This window comes from Macrotis lagotis, chromosome 1 (assembly GCF_037893015.1).
Source record: "Macrotis lagotis isolate mMagLag1 chromosome 1, bilby.v1.9.chrom.fasta, whole genome shotgun sequence".
Classification (NCBI taxonomy): domain Eukaryota; kingdom Metazoa; phylum Chordata; class Mammalia; order Peramelemorphia; family Peramelidae; genus Macrotis; species Macrotis lagotis.
Genome location: NC_133658.1, coordinates 803,624,803 through 803,645,359, shown reverse-complemented (window position 1 = coordinate 803,645,359; position 20,557 = coordinate 803,624,803). Strand labels below are relative to the sequence as shown.

Sequence of the window (20,557 nt, the reverse complement as noted above, 5' to 3'; positions counted from 1 at the left end):
TTGATTTTACCAACTGTATCCTCGCAGCCTTGTCCATCCCTCCCTCATATCCCCAGGCAGGCAGTAAAAGTCAGACAGTGTGGCAGGGATACTTTCCAAGACTATAAATAAGCTTAATAAAAAATGGGGGGGACAAATTCCCTAGCCCATTAGACTCCTACTAGTTAGTGCTATGCTGGTTCTGTGACTCCTTGCCTGTCTCCCAGCCCCACCCAACTGATAATGGGTGACCATGCTCTACCTCTTAGGTTCAAATTAGAGGGAATCAAGAATATAAAACTTGGAAGAGAGATGAGAGAACATCAGGGGGTGGATGAAGACAGAGGACAGGTGTTCACACCTTGAAAGTATATGTAGGAGGGACAGCTAGGTGGCACTGATGAGCCCTTGAACAAAGAGAACCTGAATTCCAATGTCAGATACTTGACACTTACTAGCAAGCCACTGCATCCTGACTGCCTCACATCCTGGGCTATGTCTAGTTGTCCTGATCCATCTCTGGTCAATGGACCCAGATGGCTCTGCAGGAGAAAGTGAGACTGGTGACTTAGCACAAATAAGCAAACTTTACCTTCTAGACTGCACAATTCATTCAATTCTTTCTGGCAAGTCATTCTTAGAAATAAAGGGATCCAGACAGCTAGGTGGCTCAGTGAATAGAGCACCACTCTGGGGAGTGGGAATTCAAGAGCACCTAAATTCAAATCTGACGTCAGACACTTAATAATTACCAAGCTGTATGACCTTGGACAAGTCATTGTCTGGGGGGGGAGAAAGAATGGGATCCCAGGCAGACTAGGAATAATGGTAAGCATTTTTACAGTTTTGATTTATCCACCAGGTGATATATCTGTAGTACTTTCAGATCTACAAACTACTTAGTGCTTCCTGCTAACCCTCATCTGAAGAGGCAAGGTGCAGCCATCCACCAAGGAGGAAACTGCAGCCCAGCAAAGGGAAGAAACATGCCCAAAGTCACAGATTATGTTATTTAGGGAAGACCCAGGCCTCTGACTTCCTGACTCTCAGTTCAGTGCTCTTCCCTTTACCAAATCTATGAGTTTCAGATGAACAGAAGGGAATGCTTTGTTCATAAGAAATCCAAACAGACTCTAAATTTTGCCCCTCCCAAATTTTCTAGCAGAAGAAAATGTCAACAATAGTACCTTGGAACCTAGAATGTTAGAACTTGAAGGAACCTCAATGTTTGAGTAAGGAAGCAGTGTTGGAGAACCAAAAGTTAGAACAATTAAAGATTGTATTTGACCAGGAATTCCCTTCTTTAGAATTCCTGAGAGTCAGGCATGTCTGGATACCACAAATGACAGCAAACTCCCTTATAATAAGATAAGATCTAAATGGGTACTGGATTTAGACATAAAAAGTAATATTATAAGCCAATTAGGAGAACAAAGAAGAGTTTACCTGTCAGATCTATGGAAAGCAGAGCAGTCTATGACCAAAGAAGAGATAGAGAACACTATGAAATGCAATGGAAAATTTTGATTATGTTAAATTTAAAAGGTTTTGCATAAATAAAACCAATGCAACGAAAAATCAAAAGGAAGGCAGTAAGTTGGGAAACAATTTTTATAACAAGTGTTTCTGACAAAGGACTCATTTCTTTTTTTAAAATTTTATCTATTTAAGGCAATGGGGTTAAGTGACTTGCCCAAGGTCACAACTAGGCAATTAACTCCAGGGCCAGTGCTCTATCCACTGTGCCACCTAGCTGCCCCTTCATTTCTAAAATATATAGAGAACTGAATCAAATTTATAAAAATACCAATCAGTCCCCAATTGATAAATGATAAAAGGATATGAAAAAGCAATTTTCGGATAAGAAATTAAAGCTATCTATAGTCATATAAAAATGTTCTAAATCATTATTGATTAGAGAAATGAAAAGCAAAACAACTCTGAGGTACCACTCACGTCCAACAGATTGGACAATATGACAAAAAAGGAAAATGAGCATTATCAGAGGGTATGTGGAAAAACTGGGTAACTAATGCATTATTAGTGGAGTTGGAATTAAGTCCAAAGGAAAATAAAACTGTGTATACCCTTTGACCTAGCAATACCACTACTAGGTCTGTATTCCAAAGAGATCACAAAAAAAGGCAAAAAAAACTACATACATAAAAATATTTATAGCAACATTTTTCGTAGTAGCAAAGAATTTGAAATTGAGGGGATGTACATCAACTAGGAAATGGCTGAACAAATTATGGTTTATGAATGTGATGGAATACTATTGTTCTATAAGAAATCATGAAGGTGGGAGAGCTAGGTAATGCAGTGATTAGAGCACCCACACTTAATAATTACCTAGCTGTGTGACCTTGGGCAAGTCACTTAACCCCATTGCCTTGTAAAAACAAAAAACAAAAAAAATCTTGGGGTACAAGACTTCAGAAGAGCCTGAAAAAACTTGCTTTGATTGATGTTGAGTGAAGTGAGCAGAACCAGAAGAACATTGTATACACCAAAAGCAACACTGGGTAATGATCAATTATGATGGACTTGTTCATTCCAGCAGTAATAATCAAAGACAAAAAGACAATTCCAAAAGACTTGTGATAAAAAATCCCATCCACATGCAAAGAACTATGGAGTTTAAATGCAGACCAAAGCTTACTATCTTCAATTTTTAAAAGTTGTCTTATGATCATGTTTTCTGCTCTAATGTCTTTGTTCTTGTTTTGATTTGATCTTTGTTTCACATAATTAATATGGATCTATGGTTAGTTTGGTTATACATGTATTGCCTCTATTACATTGCCTTCTGTCTGGGGGGGGGGAAGGGAGGGGGGGAAGGAAAAAATTTGAAACTCAAAACAATTGGAAAAATAGCAAAATATTTTTTAAAATATGACAGCACTCACTAGCCAATAAATACAAGTCACAAATCATCCTGAAGTTTTGTCTCTTAGAAACTCTAAATTCAAAGTTCAGGTCAAATACCAATTGCTATAGGAAGTCTTCTGTAGACACATTCTTTTCATTTGAAATTGCATTAATTTTGTATTTATGTGTTGTATATGTTTCCTCAAGTGGAGGTAAACTCCCTGAGGGTAGGGGCTTTTCATTTTCCTTTTCATAGTTTACTAAGCATTTAATAGCTGTCGATTGACTGAAGGCTTCAAAGAGTCAGAACAGATCATGTGATAATAGAAATAGGACAAAGGGGCCACATGCTCCCAGGAAGGTTTTTTCCTGGACAGCACTCTAGGACTAATTCTCTGCAGCTGCCAACTGAGAAAAAATAAAAGGTCTAGATTTCATCTCAAAAGGCCTGCCCTTGTGACCTCAAAATTCTTCAATCCTCTTCCAGAATAGTTTTTTCAAGTCAAATCAATAAACCCATTGAACACCTATCCACTTGTAAAGAATGTTCCCCAAGTCCTCAAAATGTACTTTGGGAGCTATAAATACCAAATAGTTAATTAAAACAAATTTTACACAACAGATTAAGCAGAGAAGAAACCATAGAGCCTCATATTTAGAGTTGAAGAGATCCTAGAAATCACCTTATAAGATCTGTACCTAACTAGAATCCTCCTCCACCACCCCCCTCAGTTAAGAGCCTTGACAAACTCCTTCCTCCCCAAACTAGATGATTTCTAGTAGTATGGAACTAAGTTCTTGAAATATCCCATTCTACTTTTAGATGAATTAATTAGGAATACTTTCCTTCCATAGATTCAAAATCTCTCTCTCAGAAACCTATGTTTCCTATTTCCACCATAGCTTTTTCTGCAATGAATAAGTCTAATCTCTATTATATCAGTCCTTCAAATACTTGAAATAAGCTGTTTCAGTCTTCTCTTTTGGAGACTAATGATCCTTAATTTCCTAAGTGGACCTTTGTGACAGAATCTTAATTCATTCTGAAGATACTCTTCCCAAAATTTGGAATGAGAAAACCAAATGCAGTACTTCAAGTATGGCCTTACCAGGGTAGCTAGGTGGCACAGTGGATAGATCATCAGTCCTAGAATCCTGAGTTCAAGTTCAGCTTACTGTGTGATCTTGGGGAAGTCACTTATCCATGATTGCCTCACATTCAGGGCCATCTCCAGTGATCCTGATTCATATCAGTCCACTGGATCCAGATAACTCTGGAGGAGAAAATTAGGCTAGTGACTTAGCACAGCACCCCTCATCAAATCCAATTAGCTTATATATCATGACATTATCTCTCTGATGTCATGGTCTTCTTCAAGAACAAAGGATAGGGGTGGCTAGGTGGCACAGTGGATAGAGCATTGGCCCTGGAGTCAGGAGTACCTGAGTTCAGATCCAGCCTCGACACTTAATAATTACCTAGCTGTGTGGCCTTGGGCAAGCCACTTAACCCCATTGTAAAAACAAAAACAAAACAAAGAACAAAGGACAGATATCATCATCATTACCAGGGCAGTATGCAGTAGGACTTTCATCCCCCTACAGGGGGATAAGTCATATATATATATATATATAGATAGATAGATAGATAGATAGATAGATATAGATATATATAGATATGTATATGTCCTATATCCCTCTTAATACAGCCCTCAATGTGACTTTTACTTCCCTGGATCTGAGTTATAGTGCAATGCCAATTCAAAAGGAAGTCTCACAGAATGCCCAAAGAATCTGTGGTTGGCCCTTTTATCAATGACTTGGAAAAAAGGTATAAATTATATGCTTATCAACTTTACTGATAACAAAAAGGTTAGGAAGCAAAGCTAGCTAACATATTGACATAGCATCTAGAAAGGTCTCAGAAGGCTAAATCATAAAGTTAAATTTAATAAAATGAAATTTAATAGGGGATATATGGAGTTCTACATTTAGGCTCAAAAAAATCAACTTTACTCATACAAGATGGGGTAGATGTGGCAAGATAGCAATTTGTCTGAAAAAGATCTGATGATTTTCATGGACTAGAATCTCAATAAGTATAATCAATGAGATATGGCAGTCAAATGAGATCTTACAATGCATTAAGAGAGGCACAGTATCCAGGACCAGGGTGGTGAGAGTCTCTCAATTCTAGACAATCCACATCAGAAAAAAAATGTGCTCAATCCCAGCTACTATCTTTTAGGAAGGATACCAATAAATAGGAAAACTCTAAAGAAGGAGACTAAAGTATTAAGAGCATTGGAGACAACCTTACAAGATGTTTAGCATGGAGAAGAGAAATCTTCAGGATGAAGAAAGATACCAAGGATACTGACATATGAAACCAAAATTAAAAGAAACAACTAACATTATTATACTATTATTACTATAAATTACTATAATATAGCTAACATTATAAAGCACCTACCATTTGCTAGGTACTATGCTAAGCACTTTACAATTACCATCTCAGATTACTATCTCACAGCAACTTGGGAGGTAGGTACTCTTATTACCCCATTTTACAATCGAGGAATCTAAGCCAACTAGAGGGTAAGTGACTTGCTCAGGTTCTCACAGTTAATAAGTATAAAGTCACATTTGAACTCAGGTCTTCCTAACTTCAAACCTGGCTGTCCAAACACTGTGCCACTTAGTTGCCTAATATTAGACATGTTCTGCTTGGCCATAGGATACACAAACAACTAGAAACAATAGGCAGGTGATGCTGAGAGGTGATGGTGGACTTCATGTAAGGAAAAATCTTCCTAGAAATCAGAACTATTCAAAAGTGAATTGGACATCTTAGAAGGTAGTGGATTTCCTCTCACTAGAGACCTCCAAATGAAAGATGCATGACTATTTAGTTTCAAGTGCTATTTAGATGTATGGCCTTTGAGGCCCTTCCAATTCAAAAGCCTGTGTGATTCATATGAAGCTTGCAGTCTGCTAAACTCCCTTGGACTTTATCACATAATGCTTGCCTAGTCCAAATTCTCCCATGTTTTACTTGCACAGTTATTGGTTTTGCTTTTTTTTAATCCACATAAAGAATTTCACATTTCATCTCAATTAAGTACCATAATTAGATTCTTATTCCTCATTCTAGCACAGAGTCTAATCTATTAAGAACTGGAAAGGACTTTAGGGAGGCTTCAGTCCAACTTCCTACAATTACAAAGGAAGAAATTAAGACTCAGAAATGAGGAAGCTACTTGCTCAAGGTCATACCTAGTTAATGGTGAAGTAGAAGACTAGTGCTTGTTTGCTTGCTTGTTTGATTTAACTAGAGATGGTCCTTGAAGGATAGTTGAAATTTATATAGAATAAGATGAGGGGACTTTAGTCAGGGAATGGAAGAAATTGTCCTGAGACCAGGAGAGGAATAGGATACAGAAAGGAGAGATTAGGAAATTGGAGAGGTAGTTCAGTTTGGCCATATTTGGGACCAAGTCTGGGGAAAGAGGTGATGAGAAGAGAGTTGAGAAAGAGAAAGAAGTAAAATTTTCCTTAAGGTCCATGAAGCAAAGACTTCTAACAAAGGAGAAGGTTCCTAGGGAAACCTGGGCACTTGGTCCCTTCCTTCTCCCCTTATTGCTTTTTTCCCATTCTGAGCTCCAAGGAGAAGAGGAAAATCCTCCTAGTACTTCTGGAGTGGTCCTATCTCAGAACAATAAACTAGGAAGCTGCGGGGGTGTTGTTGTGAGACTGGAACAAGAGAAGAAATACAGGATTTCCTAGATCTAGTGCCAGCCTCCAAAATCAACATGATCAGCCTTTATCTCCTATTACACTTTTAAACCCAACTTGAGTCATCACAAGCTCCACACCCACCCTGTCTGCTGCTATGCCTGAAGTCTCAGCATCCTGCTCTGATCCTTGTTTCATTTTACAGAGAATGAAACTTAGACCCAAAGTGTTTCAATGCCACCTAAAGTAACACAGTGGGTCAGAGAAAGAACCAGAACTAGACTCAACTCTCCTAACACTCACTACCAAACTTTTGGATTAATTACATTGTCTGAGCTGGTCTTCTCCTCCCCATCCCCAGTCCTCCATTAAAAAAAAAGATTTAGAGTGAAATGTTAGTGTGGTCCAGTGAAAGGAAAAGAGTGGCAGCAAGGTTGAATAACATATTAGTGGAAGAGACGGGGCTAGAAAGCCCAAATAAAGTCATTTCTCCTTCCTAAAACTATTTTCACAGCATTTCACAGTTCTCCTTATCCCATCACACTCGGCCTTGCAGAATCCTTATCTAGCCCTTCTAAACTAGAAATCCACATTGCCTGGGAAAAGATGGACATTCAATGACATGGGGGACTTTCAAACATTCCAGATTAAAATGACCAGAGCTTAACAGAAAGTTTGATCTTCAAGTGCAGGACTCAGGTGAAGTATAGAGAAGGTGGAGAAGAAGGGCAAATCATGAGGGAATTAATGATGTTGAAATCCCCATTGCCTTAGCAAAGTACATTGCCTAGGGGAATAAGGACAAGTATGGGATCTATGATTTCTTTTGGGGAGAAAATTCCCTCTACCAATGAACCAATGCAGATTAGCTTCTTAAAATGATGGTTTCAAAATTAGAACTTTGAGAGTTGCCCACAGCCACACAGCTGGTATGTAACAAGATTGGGATTTGAACCCAGGTTCAAGTTGAAGCTAGCTTTCCATCAATTACACTAGGTAGATGTGTGTTGAACTGAACTAAATTAAACTTATGCTAAGACTCCTGAATTTCAGTCCTAAGTACTTTCTATGACAGTCATATTCTTCATTATGACTATTTCAATACCATTAGCTTTCAGCTATTCAGAAATTACATTGATGAGAAAGATCAGTCCTCAGTGTAATAAAGGAGATAAGACAGAGGGTCATATAACTAACAATATAAGCAATATCATTCAAATAATAAAAACTTAAATTTCTGAGATGTTTTAGTTTATAAAACACTTTGCTCAAAACAATCCTGAGGTGGCAAATAAAAGTACTCTCTCCATTTTACAGATGGAAAGAAATCAAACCTGGGTAAAGTGCAACAACTTACTTATCATTAGACAAATCCTACTTATTCCCAAACTGACCAGATTATTCCCTTGTTCAAGATATTCCAGCAGTGGGGGGGGGGGGGGGCAGTTAGGTGGTGCAGCAGATAGTCAGGAGGACCTAAGTTCAAATCCGACTTCAAATACTTAATAACTGCTTAGCTGTGTGACCCTGGGCAAGTCACTTAATCCCAATGCCTTAAATAAATACAATTTAAAAAATAAAAAAAGATGTTCCAACAGCTCCCTATTGCCTCGGGGAGAAACTAGAACTTCTCTATTTATCACAAAACAGACTAAAGAATCTGGCTAAGACAAACTGAAACCACTAGAGGTTTCTCTGCTTTGTTCTTTCCTACCATTTATGATATTAAAGGTGGAAACTTCTCAGAGTCTACCAAGAGAGAAATCGCAAATAGCTCTAGAGATCCTAGGCTTAGGAAAACTGCTTTTTCCTGAGAGGTCAATCAAGTTGTTGTTTGAGTGAAACAACCAGTGTAGAAGTGGCCTGTCCAGAAGATGAATTTGATACACACTCTTCCCCAAAGAGATGAAGGATATCAGGGGCTGATGTTTAGAGTTGTGAGTTTTTATTACATGCCTCCTTGATAGTTTTCTGTAATTTTGTACTTACTATTTCCCACAGATATTATATAGATCAAAGACTGTAGCTTAGGTTCATGAGTGGAGTGTTATAATTGTTCTTTTTTTTCTGTTATTCTATTTGGTAAATTTTTCATGATTAATTTTTTTTTTTTAAATCTGGCTCTTACCTCCTTTTCTGGCTTACCGAAGCTCATCCACATTGTCCAGTAGGACAATCCCAACATACAAGACTCCATCTCCCATTTTCATACCTTTGTTTAAGTCATCCTCCAATGTCTAGATACCCTCCTCATCCCACTTTCTGGAAATCTAGACCCTCCAAGGGACAGTTCCAGAGATGCTTTCAATAATAGCACCAGTTGCTAACATTTCCCCTTCTGAAATTTTCACTCCTTAGCATATTTTAAAACTTGTTTATATAAAATATAGTTTCCCCCAAAAGAATACAAGCTCTTTGAGGGTAAGGATTCTTATCTTTATTTTTCTTTTTTTTATCTTTGATTCCCTAGCGCAGAGTAGGCATTTGATAAATGTTGAGGAAGTATCGGAATCAGAATTTGAACCCAGTTCTTCCTAACTTTTGACCCAGGCCTCTTTTCAACATACCTTATGGCCTTTTTACTCAAGAAAATGAAAACACACAAGAAGGGACCAAGTGTTAGGAAAGGGGTTCCCTCTGCCTGAAAGAGGGGGAGCAGTGAACAAAAGAAGCTTCAATGAGGAGGTGATTCACAAACTGACCTTAAAAGAAAGGTAAAGTGTGAAAAGGAAGAAAGATTGGATGGGCACCGGAAAAAATGTGAACAAAGTCTCCAAGGCTTGAAAGCTGAGGAGAGCAGCAAGACAACAGACATTCACTAGTCAGGAAACATGAGGTCAAAACAGAACTCTGCTAATCAGTATGAGAGTGGACTTGAGGAATCATCATCCTTCTCAGGACCTGGTTCCTTATTTGTAAAGTAAAGAGACTGGACTAGATGACCTCAAAGGCTCTTCTAAATTCTAGAGCTGTAATGCTGTGCTCTTCACTTTAATTTCCAAGATGACCCCAGGAGAAAAGCTGAGAAAATGTATCTCATCCCCTTCCTTCACTGGAGAGGTGAGGGTTCATGGATGTGGAAATACTCCATTTAGTGTTAGATGAAGGTAATATATTAATTGATTTTACTTAGCTTTTTTCCTTTTTCTTTTTTAATCTTTCTTTATGGGAAAGCTTGCTAGATACATGAAAGGCAAGGATATACTAAGTATAAAAACACAAATTAGTTTTGAATGGTAAAATTCTATGATTCACTCATTTATTAATTCAACCAACATTTAGCACAAAGGATTGTGGTAGATAGAAAGAAGAGAAACAAAGAACCAGCCAGAAGGAAGAAGGATAAGGAATGACTTTGTGAGGTTAAGTCCCTGAAGAAGGATAAGGAGTGACTTTGTGAGGTTAAGTCCCTGATTTGAAGTGATTTCTAGACAGTTTCTATAAAGAATGTCCTTAAGATGATCCCTGGGCTGATTTCAGCCTCTCCCTTGGTGACTAGGCTCCTTTAACAGCCAGTTCCAGGTTTCCATTTCCCTTGAGTAAATAGGGGCACTACTTATTTTTGAGGACACTGATGGCAGTGGACACCTCTGCCTTCTTCAGGGAGTAAGCTGTGCTAGAATTTACCTGGTTCCCATGGTCTGATGCTGCTGGAAGCATCCCAGGACTCAGCTGATGAGATTTCCCAGGCATCTCAGTTCTGCCCACTGCAGCCTTTTACTTCAGCCTTTTTCCCAATCAAGAAAGAGAAAGAAAGAATCAAATCCTCCCCAAGTTCACTGGGAATACTAATGTTATCTCTTGGGGCAGTAACAAAGAATGAATGAGAATGCCAGAACAAAACAAAAACTTGGAACAGAGCAGAACTCTGAGGTGTCAGAAGAAACTTTAGGCTACAAGAATGTTTAGAGTAAGATGAGGACTTAGAATGCTGAGGACAAGCCCTTCCATCTCTTGGCTTTGGGCATTTTCTCTGATTGCCTCTGAGGCCTCAAGTCGACCTACTGACTTCCCTGGCTTCCTTCAAGTTCAAACTAAAATCCCATTTTTTACTAGAAACCTTTCCTAGCCCCTTAACTTCAGGACTTTCCTCTGTTAATTATTCCCATTTATCCTATAATTCTGCATATGTTTGCTTGTTGACATCTCTTCTTAGACTGTGAGCTCCATTAGGCCAGTATGTAGCACAGTATCTGCCAAATACCAGGTGATTAATAAATGTTTTTGATGAATTGATGGATTGTCTGAACTGGAATTTCAGAGCTGAAAGGAATTTTGGAACATAGAACTGGGAAGTGTTAGGACAGATGTTTTTCTGAAAACACCGAATGTCAGAGCTGGGTGGGATCCCAGAATGTAAGAAGGTCAGAGTTGGAAGGAACGTTAGAACATGGACAAAGTATGATATTATTTAGAAGGGAGCTTAAGAAACCGTGTAGTCCAACACTCTCATTTTGTAGAAAAAAAAACTTTTCAGACTCTCTGAAGATTGATATTTACAGTTATAGTTTACATAGCTGGTATGTACAGCCAGGGCTGTAGACCCAGGTGTCCTGTCTCCTAACACCCTTACCCCATGCTTAGTCAACAAATATTTATCAAAAGCCTACTATATGTAGTGCAGGCTACTTAGACCAACCCTCCACAATGATAAATGACCCAGAGGGTTGAAGACAGCTACTCTTAGTTCAAACAGCAAACCAGCAACAGGGATAGGTCAGCAACTTTGATTGCCTGATTCCCAGAAATAGAATCACAAAATTTCAGAATTAGAGTGAGACCCAAAGATCATCTTATCTTATCCCCTCATTTTACAGAGAAGGAAACTAGGGCACAGAGAAAGAGAAGTGATTTGTCCAATGCCACCCATTCTGTCAGTGGCAATCAGGACTGAACCTGATTTCCATTTGGTCCCCTCTCTAGTCAATAATCCTGGGAAACATTCCATCTGTCTCATCTTACCACCTCTCTGAATTCAGACAATTCCCCTCCCCCCCAATCCTTCTCTTATTACTTGGAGAGCTCCAGACTCACTTTAAAAAAAAAAACATTTTGTGCAATTAAACTATGAAGCTAGACCCACATGGACTGAGAGTTCTTGGAAATGATTGGTCCTTAGTAATCACAACCAGAATTGTTGGCCCCAAAGGAGACTGATGGAAAGAAGGGGTTAAGACAGGGGTTAAGACAGGAAAAATGCTCACTCTGAGCTTGCAGTAAGCTCTTCCATGACTTGATTCTTGACAGGTTACTTAAACATTCTACCAGCCATGCCAGTTTGAAAAGCATGGGGCAGTGCATGCTCCTGTAAATGAAAATAAATGAAGCCCAGTGATGCCAAGTCAGAAGCTCTATGTCAAACTGTAGAACAGGAGAGCCCAGGATGCCCAACCTGTAAAGAAAGCCTAAGTGGAGGAGTGGGCAAGAGACCTCAGGAATCATAGTATGTATGCTTATCCTGGAAGAAAAGATGAGAATGCTCACTTCCCTCCTGCCTGCCTTAAAGAACTGGAGGGACTTAAGACAGTGGAACACTGACTATCTTGTCAGACTTAGATGACATATTTTGGTTTGGCTGAACTGGTGCTTTTCCTTTCTATTCTTTATTTTTTTTTTTAATTTTGTTAAAAGAGGCAGCTTATTGAGTATAGGAGATTTCATGTTCCCAAATGAGAATAATGTTAAAGGGTTTCAAATTATTAATATCTTTAATCATAAGGTGCTATTTTGAAAGGGGCAAGCTCAGGTACTGAGAATGCAAGGAAACCTTCACATCTTTTTCTCACAATGACGCTAAAACCAACATTCTTTCCACTATCCCAAAGTCCACAAGAATAGAGTTTCCAAAGTGATTTCCTTAAGCAAATATTTGAATATTTCATTCCTCTATTTAATAAGCCTGTTTTGCTTTTAAAGCTCCCTTGGCACAATGGTTAGGGCACTGGGCCTAGAATCAAGAAGACCTGAATTCAAAGCCTGCCTCAGACACTTTTTAGCTGTGTGCCTCTGGGCAAGTCATTTAATCAGTTTGTCTCAGTTTCTTCAACTGTAAAATGGGAATAAGAATAGCACCTACCTGTCATAGCAGCAACTCCAGGTTGTTGCAAGGATTACCTGAGATAATACTGGTGGAGGGCTTAGCAGTGTCTGGTATATAGTAGACACTTAATAAATTCTTCTTTCCTTCCTTTCTTCCTCCTAACCTAGTCCTACGCTATTTTCTAGATCCACCAGGCATTACTCCCCTGTCTGTGCTCCAGGACTGAGCCAAACTGGCCTTGTACCCAGTTCTCCCACACAGTACTCCACCTCCAGGCCATTCTGCTTGTGATCTCAATTGTTTGAAATGTACTTCATCCTCCCCTCCACCTCATGAAGTGCACTCCCACTTTCCCTTTAAGTTGCAGCCCATCCTCTGCAGGAAACCTTTCCTTATCTCTTCCCACTGCCAAGGCCGTCCTCCTCCAAAGTCTTTGTAGTAATGTATTCGCTTTCTGTTTACTGTATATACTTAGCTATGACCTTGTTGTCTTCCAATTAGAATGGAAAGTCCTCCATAAACAAAGGGAGTTCCCGTCAACTGGCAAAGGGAACAACAAAATATCATATATGAATGTAATGAGATGCATTGAGCTATAAAAAAAATTATGAAATGAACAGTTCCAAAGAAATCTGGAAAGACTTGTATGAACTGGTGAGCAAAGCCAGAACAATTTCAGCTGCTGAGTGTTACAGTGAATAGATAAGAGTGAAATCTGCAATAGGGAAGACTAGAGTTCAAATCCCATCTTAGATTCTTACTTAATTATTTTGGGGGGGGGCTGGGATTTTTACAAGGCAATGGGGTTAAGTGACTTGCCCAAGGTCACACAGCTAGGTAATTATTAAGTGTCTGAGGCTGGATTTGAACTCAGGTCCTCTTGACTCTAAGGCCAGTGCTCTATCCACTAAGCCACCTAGCTGCCTCTCATTATCATTATTATTGTTGTTATTGTTACTGCTATCATCATCATCTTATTACCATACCAAAATTATAAAAATTTAAATAAGTATCTGGAATGCAGTTGGTTTTTACTAAATGTATATGAATTGATTGATGATACAGCCTGTGTCAGACTCTTTTTGCATCCCTCAAAAGTTCTTGCACAGATAGGCCAATTTCCTTCTCTGAGCTTCAGTTTTCTCATCATGAAATGAAACAAGACTCTAAAGTAGAATTTCTTAAAATGGGGTCTGTAAATATTTTTTAAATTTCTATTACAATAGAATGGCTTTCCCTCAAATCCTATATATTTTATTCTATACATTTAAAAAGATTTCATAGTTTTCACCAGACTGCTAAAGGGGTCTAAGACATACACAAAAAAGCAAAATTCTTTCATTAAAGTCTCTTCCAAAAGTCCATAATTTCCTATTCAACCTTTAAAAGTCAACTGAAATGTTACCTCCTCCAAGAAGCCTTTCTTGATTCTCCTGCTGGTAACAACTTTTTCCATTGTACTTTGTTCCTACTTCTCAAATACATTGATTCTTAAATATAATATACTACAATGATCTATAGACCACTAGGTAGTACAGTAGATAGAGTGCTACACCTGAAAAAAAGACATGAATTTATATCTTGATTCAGATACTAGCTGTGTAACTCTGAGTAAGACACTTGGCCCAAGTCTTCTAGCCTCAGTTGCCTCATCTGTAAAACTGGAGAAATAAGAACACCTACTCCCAGGTTTGTAGTGAGGATAAAATGAAATATTTGTAAGATGCTTTGCAAATTTTTTAATATATTTATATATATATATATATATATATATAATAGATTAAATAAATATATAAATTATAGCTGTTAATATTATAATGATTATCTGAGTTTATGTCTTATTCCTCTACTAAGTTGAAGGCAAGGACTGTCTTTATCTAAGCTTTATACTGTATCTTGTTATAAGGCACTTAATAAATGTTTTGATGGATAAAGCATTGGTCTTTAGTCAAGAGTCTGGTAAGTCCTACTTACTAGCTGTATGTACCTGTACAAAGCACTTAAACTGAGTCTCAGTTTTGTCATCTGTGAAATGGGAATGATAATCTTCACCCTAGGTATCATATAGTTTTGTTAAGGGAAAGGTTCTGTGACTCTGAAAACACTAGATCAAGAATTCTTAATCTAGGGTCTGTGATTACTTCTATTATCCACTTCCTTCATTCCTATTCACCTGCCAAATAGAGTTGGAGAAAATAATGACACCATATTAATTGGACTCACTACAAGTTTATGATCTAGATTCAACTAAAACCTAACTACAGCAAGATAAAAGTCATAACCTTCCCTAATTTATTTGCTATTCCATTCTCAGTAGCCATTCCAAAACTTCACTTCTTTCATCATCACTTCTCACAGGGCAATCCCCATCCTCTCACTCTTTGAGCTGAAGCTCTTACATCACACAAAAATGGAAACCCCTGGAGAAAAGATTGTCTCACTCCTCCTTATTCTGACCATCCTTCAGACAATTTCCTCTACTATAGCTTTCATTCTAGACTTAGATGAGGAAGTGACCCTTCTTAATGCCAAGGCAAACCCCACTACATAGGACCTTAATATCATCCCCTCCAGACTTCTCTAATCTCTTATCTTCAATCTCTCCCTAATTATTGGCTCCTTCCCTAATATCTATAAACATGCTCATTTGCCCCCCATCCTTAAACAATGCTCATTTGATCTTACCACCTCAAAGGCTATCTTCCTATACCTCTTTTCCCCATCATGGCTAAACGCCTTTGGAAAGGGATCTTAATGCCTTCACTTTTTTTTCTTTCATTCCTTTCTAACTCCTTTGTAATTAGCTTCTAACCTCATCATTCAGCTGAAAAAAAAAAACCTCTCCCAAAGATGCTCATGATCATTTATTTGCCAAATCCTATTAAGAGCCTTTATTCAATCCCAATTTGCCTTACTCTCTGCAGTCTATTTCACTGTTAACCACTATATCTTACTGGATATTCTCTCCTTTCTAGGTTTCTGTGGCACCACCCTTACTCCTTTCTGTTTGACTATTCCTTCCCAGTCTCCTTTGTCAGTTCTTCATCCATATCATGCCCACTAATCATAGATGTCCCCTAAAAACCTAGGTCATCTTCTCTTTTCTCTCTATTTCACTTGATCTCATTAGCTCCCATGAGCTTCTTTATTACTATATAGATCACCCTCAAGCTATCTAATATTAGTATTTCTCTGGATCAATAACTTCACCTGACCAATTGCTACTTGGACATCTCAAATCATTTACCCCACAAGGCATCTTAAACTCAACACGTCTTGCACAGAATTCATCATCTTCCCCCAAACCCTCCTCGCTTCTCAAGTTTCCTAAGATTGTTTGAGGGTTCCACCAACCTCCCAACTATCCAAGTTTATAACTTAGGTCTTATCCTCACTCTTACATTTAATCAGTTGAATTATCTGAAGTTACATCCTCTAGGGCAAGCCTCCAGTGACGGGCCTGTCATCATTTTGCCTCTTTCCATCTCAGTCCTCTTCTCCTCACTGCACCTAATCAGGATGTCTGAGCTGAAGACCCTGAACTCTTCCCAACAAGGAGTTCCAATCAAGAAGATATCAAGATGATTTCTCTCATCACATTCAACTTAGATCAATGTATATCATGGAAACAATGTAAAGACTTAACAGATTGCCTTCTGTGGGGGGGTGGAAGGAGGGAAGTAAGATTAGGGGAAAAATAGTAAAATTCAAAATAAATAAAATCTTTCTAAAAAAAGATATCAAAGAGAGCTGCTCCAATATGAGAAAATTGAGAAAATGCTATTTTGAACAGTTTACCTGCAATTTATTGCCTATAACATTTTTCTATGTAACACAAAGATGACTCTAACACAGATGGTTTTAACACCAAAGATCCCTGACATATCCAAATTTCATCAATAAGAGTGTGTGAAAGGATTAGAAGGAAACTTTTAGAAGGTAAAAAGTAGATTTTCAGTGAATATTCCTAAAGAAGGGGCCACACCAGTATAAATTTTGCTTTCGAGGTTCATCAGAAACCTTATACTTTTCAACTACAGAAAATCATAAGAGCAAAATCTGTTGTCAATTTTTTTTAAAAAAGCCACAAGGACACTTTGAACCTGGGTGGGTTTTTTTTTCTCTTAGTTCAGCATCTTTCACAAAGGTTCAGTGTGGAAAATTACTGTGAATTTGATCACTCACAGACCAAATGTCTTTACTTTGTGAACAATGTCTCAGCTCCAAAGCAACAGTCACTTTCTGTGACTGTTCAGTATGTTGCAATATGCTTTGATGTGCTGCATGCATTGAAAAAGACCAGTGATTTCTAATTGTACTGTGAGGTTAAAGAGCTTGCTTCTTACTAAACAACATTTTGGGTCTGATTAATCAAACAAAGCATATTAGGAATTGGCCTGGTTTGGTTTCTGTTAGATGTAATTAATATACGAATCTGAAAGAAAATTGTGCTTTCAAGAAAGACAATAGTGGGTTTCAGTAATGTTGAAAGAAACAAAATTTGGCAAATCTGCTTGGAGGCAGGAATTGTTTTTCCCATGAAATCATTTATGTATTTGGGCTTTTGTTTGATAAACAACTATGCAATTGTAATGTGCTTTCTTAGGTTTAGTTGGGTCTGCGATGGAATTTTCAGACAAGGACTATTTATTAATTTACGGTTTAAAGAAATTGAGGATGGTGAAAACTTGTGTCATGATAAATCTTGGATGGTAAAAGATTGTGTGAAATTTTCTTTTTTATTTGAATTTTTCAGTATGAATTCTCTACAATAAAGCTTGACTTTATGTACAACATGTATTTTTTTTCAATGCGCGACTCTACTTGTTCATAATGTTTCTGAAGTACATTGACCAGGGAAGCTTTGCTATACTTTTCTGCATTAATAAATTATAATTATTACTTTAAAAAATAATAAAAGCCCCAAATGAAAATAGAAAGAATCTACCTTTTGAAAGAAACCCCAAAATGAAAACTTCAAAACTCATAATTTTCAGATTAAAGTAAAAATAATGCAAAATGCCAAAAAGAAAGAATTCAAATTCTGAGGAACCAGACAGGATCACACATGATTTAACAGCCATCACTATAAAGGAATATTCCATGAGGCAAAGGATTTGGGTGTACAGACAAGAATAACTTAAGCCCTAGCAAAATTGAATCTAATACTACAGAGGGAAAATAGATCTTTATTGAACTAGAGGACTTCCAAATATTCCTGAGAAAGTGAATTTTGACTGATTAAAATAAATTTTTTTTAATTCTTCATACTCTGGTCCATTTCTACTTTTCCTATCTTCTTTTTCTTTATTCCCCTCCACATTCTGAGATCTAGCTACATGAGCTTACTTATAGTTCCTCAAACATGGTGGCTCTGTACCTTTTCATGGGCTGTCTCCCATGACAGGAATGCTTTGTCCTTTAACCTTTGCCTCCTGACTTCCCCTGGCTTCTTTTAAGAGATAGTTTAAATTTCATCTTTTGCAAGAGACCTTTCCCTATTGCCCAAGATGCCAGTGCTTTCTCCTTTCAGATTAACTTCAATCTACTCTGGATGCACTGTATACAAACACAGTTATTTAGCTCCCACATAACACTGAGAGACCAAGTGCCTCATCCAGGGCCACACCGCTAATGCATTAAAGTTCTTTGAGTTACAATACTTCCCTAAGGACTCAGAATTAAAGCTGATGTTTGGGTCAACTGGCATCACTGAGGACAGTACCACTAAAATGAGCTGGTACTCCTAGGGAGAAGAAAAAGGTCAAGACTCACTAGCTTGGGCTCCCAGAGAAGGTTAATGAATGGGGCAACCAATCCCTGCAAAGTCACAAGAATTAGAGATGGGACATATCAGTTCAGAAACCAGTAGGATCCCCTAGGATAGAAAAGCAGGCAAACCTGTTCTAGACATATTGAGTCATTATCCTCTGAAAAGAAACAATACCTTTCTTCTACTTCCAGTAGGATTTAAGGGAGTTCCTTCAAAACTGACCAGAGAGAAAAGAAAAAAAAAGAAATGGAAAGTTGTCACCATCACCCTATCCCCCTCCCTCATTATACGGGCTGGAGCCAGTTTTTCCCCCCAGCTCTTCTGACTTCAGATTCTTTCAGTTTACCCATTGTTTTATTAAAGTGCCTAACATGTGCCAGGAAGGCACAATGCAAGGTACTGGAGATGAGAGAGAGAGAGAGAGAGAGAGAGAGAGAGAGAGAGAGAGAGAAAGTGAGTTAATATTCAACTGAAATAGTAAACATTCTAATGGGAGAAAATATGTAAAAACAAAAAATATACAAAATAAAAATAAAAACAAGGTCATTTTAATGAGGGTGGATACACTAACTAGAGGGATAGATGTAGGAAAAGTATACTTAACTTAGGAGCTACAGATATATGAGAGGTCTGTGGATATATTGCAGGGGGCTTATGAACTTGGATGGGAAAAACTAATATCTTTATTTCAATATTTTTGGTTTCCTTTATAATCTTATGCATTTATAGATTGAAATGCATTTGTGCATTATCAAAAGAAGGGGTCCCTAGACTTCACCAGACTGCTGAAGGGGTCCATAAGACCCAAAAAGCAAAGAACATCTAGTAAAATAGTCATCCCATGAGTTGAGCCTTCCAGAGTCTGGAATTCTAAGATGTGTAAGAGAACTTGAAGACCATCCCAAATATAACTGTAGGGTCTCATGTTTATGTCCCTGGGGAGAAGAGATAAGAGTTGGGATGTAGTGGTGATAAGATATTAAAATAGCTGCAATTTACTTTTAAACTATACATACATACACATGTATATACATATATGTATATATGTATGCTTATGGATTATTGTTGCCTGCTACACACATACATACACACCACAAACACACAAAATCCTTAATGGAATCTCTGCTTTCAAGTTCCTCAGAGCAAAGTCACTTGGTAACATTCCATCACCTCTTTGTCTCAAAAGGAAAAGAGTGATCACCTTTGCCCAAGGCTTTCTCAGACCAGTATCAATAATAGAGAACTGAGCCATTGTCCCTAAATTCATCTCCTGATTAGTTTACTAATCAATGAGGGCTTTTAAGATTTTCAAATTTAATGAATAATATGGAAATACAGTAAACATTATTGCACATGTAAAACCTATATCAAATTAATCACTGTCATGGGAACAGGGAGAGGAGAAAAATGAGCTCAGAATCTTACAAAAAATGAATGTTGAAAATTAACTTTACATGTAAAAGGAAAATAATAAAATATAAATTAAAAAAGACTTTCAAGTTTACAAAGCACTTTATACATATATTGCTCCAGATAGTGAGCAAATTATATAATTTTTAAAGATTTAGCACAGTGTAAGCATAATATATTATCAGTGGTGACTATTATAATGATAATGATTATATCCCCACAACAACTTTGTGAGATCTACACTAACAGATGTGGAAGAGAGATAGAGACAGAGAGAAGAGAAAGACAGAAGGACAGAGAGAAGGGAGAAGGGAAGGGAGAGAAAAGATATAGAGACAGAAAAAAGAAGAGAAATAGAAGAGGCAGGGTAAATTAAGAGAAGAGGGAAAGGAGGAGAGAGAGAGAAGATACAAAGAAAGGAGAGAAAGTGACAAAAAAGAGAGAGTGATTAGCATTGGGGTGTTATTCAGGAAAGGTAATTAAAGAAAGGAACTAAAACTTTAAAATTTCAAATGCAATTTAGAGGGAGATCAGAAGATATGTGAGATCACTAGACCAAGCATCAGCAGAATTTAGTTCAAGTGCCAGCTCTGGCCCTAACTGTACTATCCTGGGCAACCTGACCCTCCTATTCAAGTACTCATTATATGTTAGACCTTGGGCTCTGCCATAGGAATATAAAGATAGATATAACAAAATTCCTGCTCTGAAGGGGTTCTTGATCTAGGGCTTTCAGGCCTCCAAAGGGT

At 37.8% G+C, this 20,557-nt stretch overlaps 1 protein-coding gene across 3 annotated transcripts in view; it reads right to left on the bottom strand.

The window, feature by feature from the left end:
* CAPN5 (calpain 5) overlaps positions 1-20,557 on the bottom strand; it is a 157,631-nt gene that overhangs the window by 119,379 nt on the left and 17,695 nt on the right. The window contains exon 2 of one of the 3 annotated variants that reach the window (XM_074216939.1): positions 10,213-10,312. The exons of 1 other annotated variant lie outside the window; for it this stretch is intronic. The gene's annotated coding sequence lies outside the window, so the exon portion shown is untranslated. Of the gene's footprint in view, positions 1-10,212; positions 10,313-12,661; positions 14,350-20,557 lie in introns of those variants that run through there. One more of the 3 variants, XM_074216941.1, reaches the window with a different exon arrangement.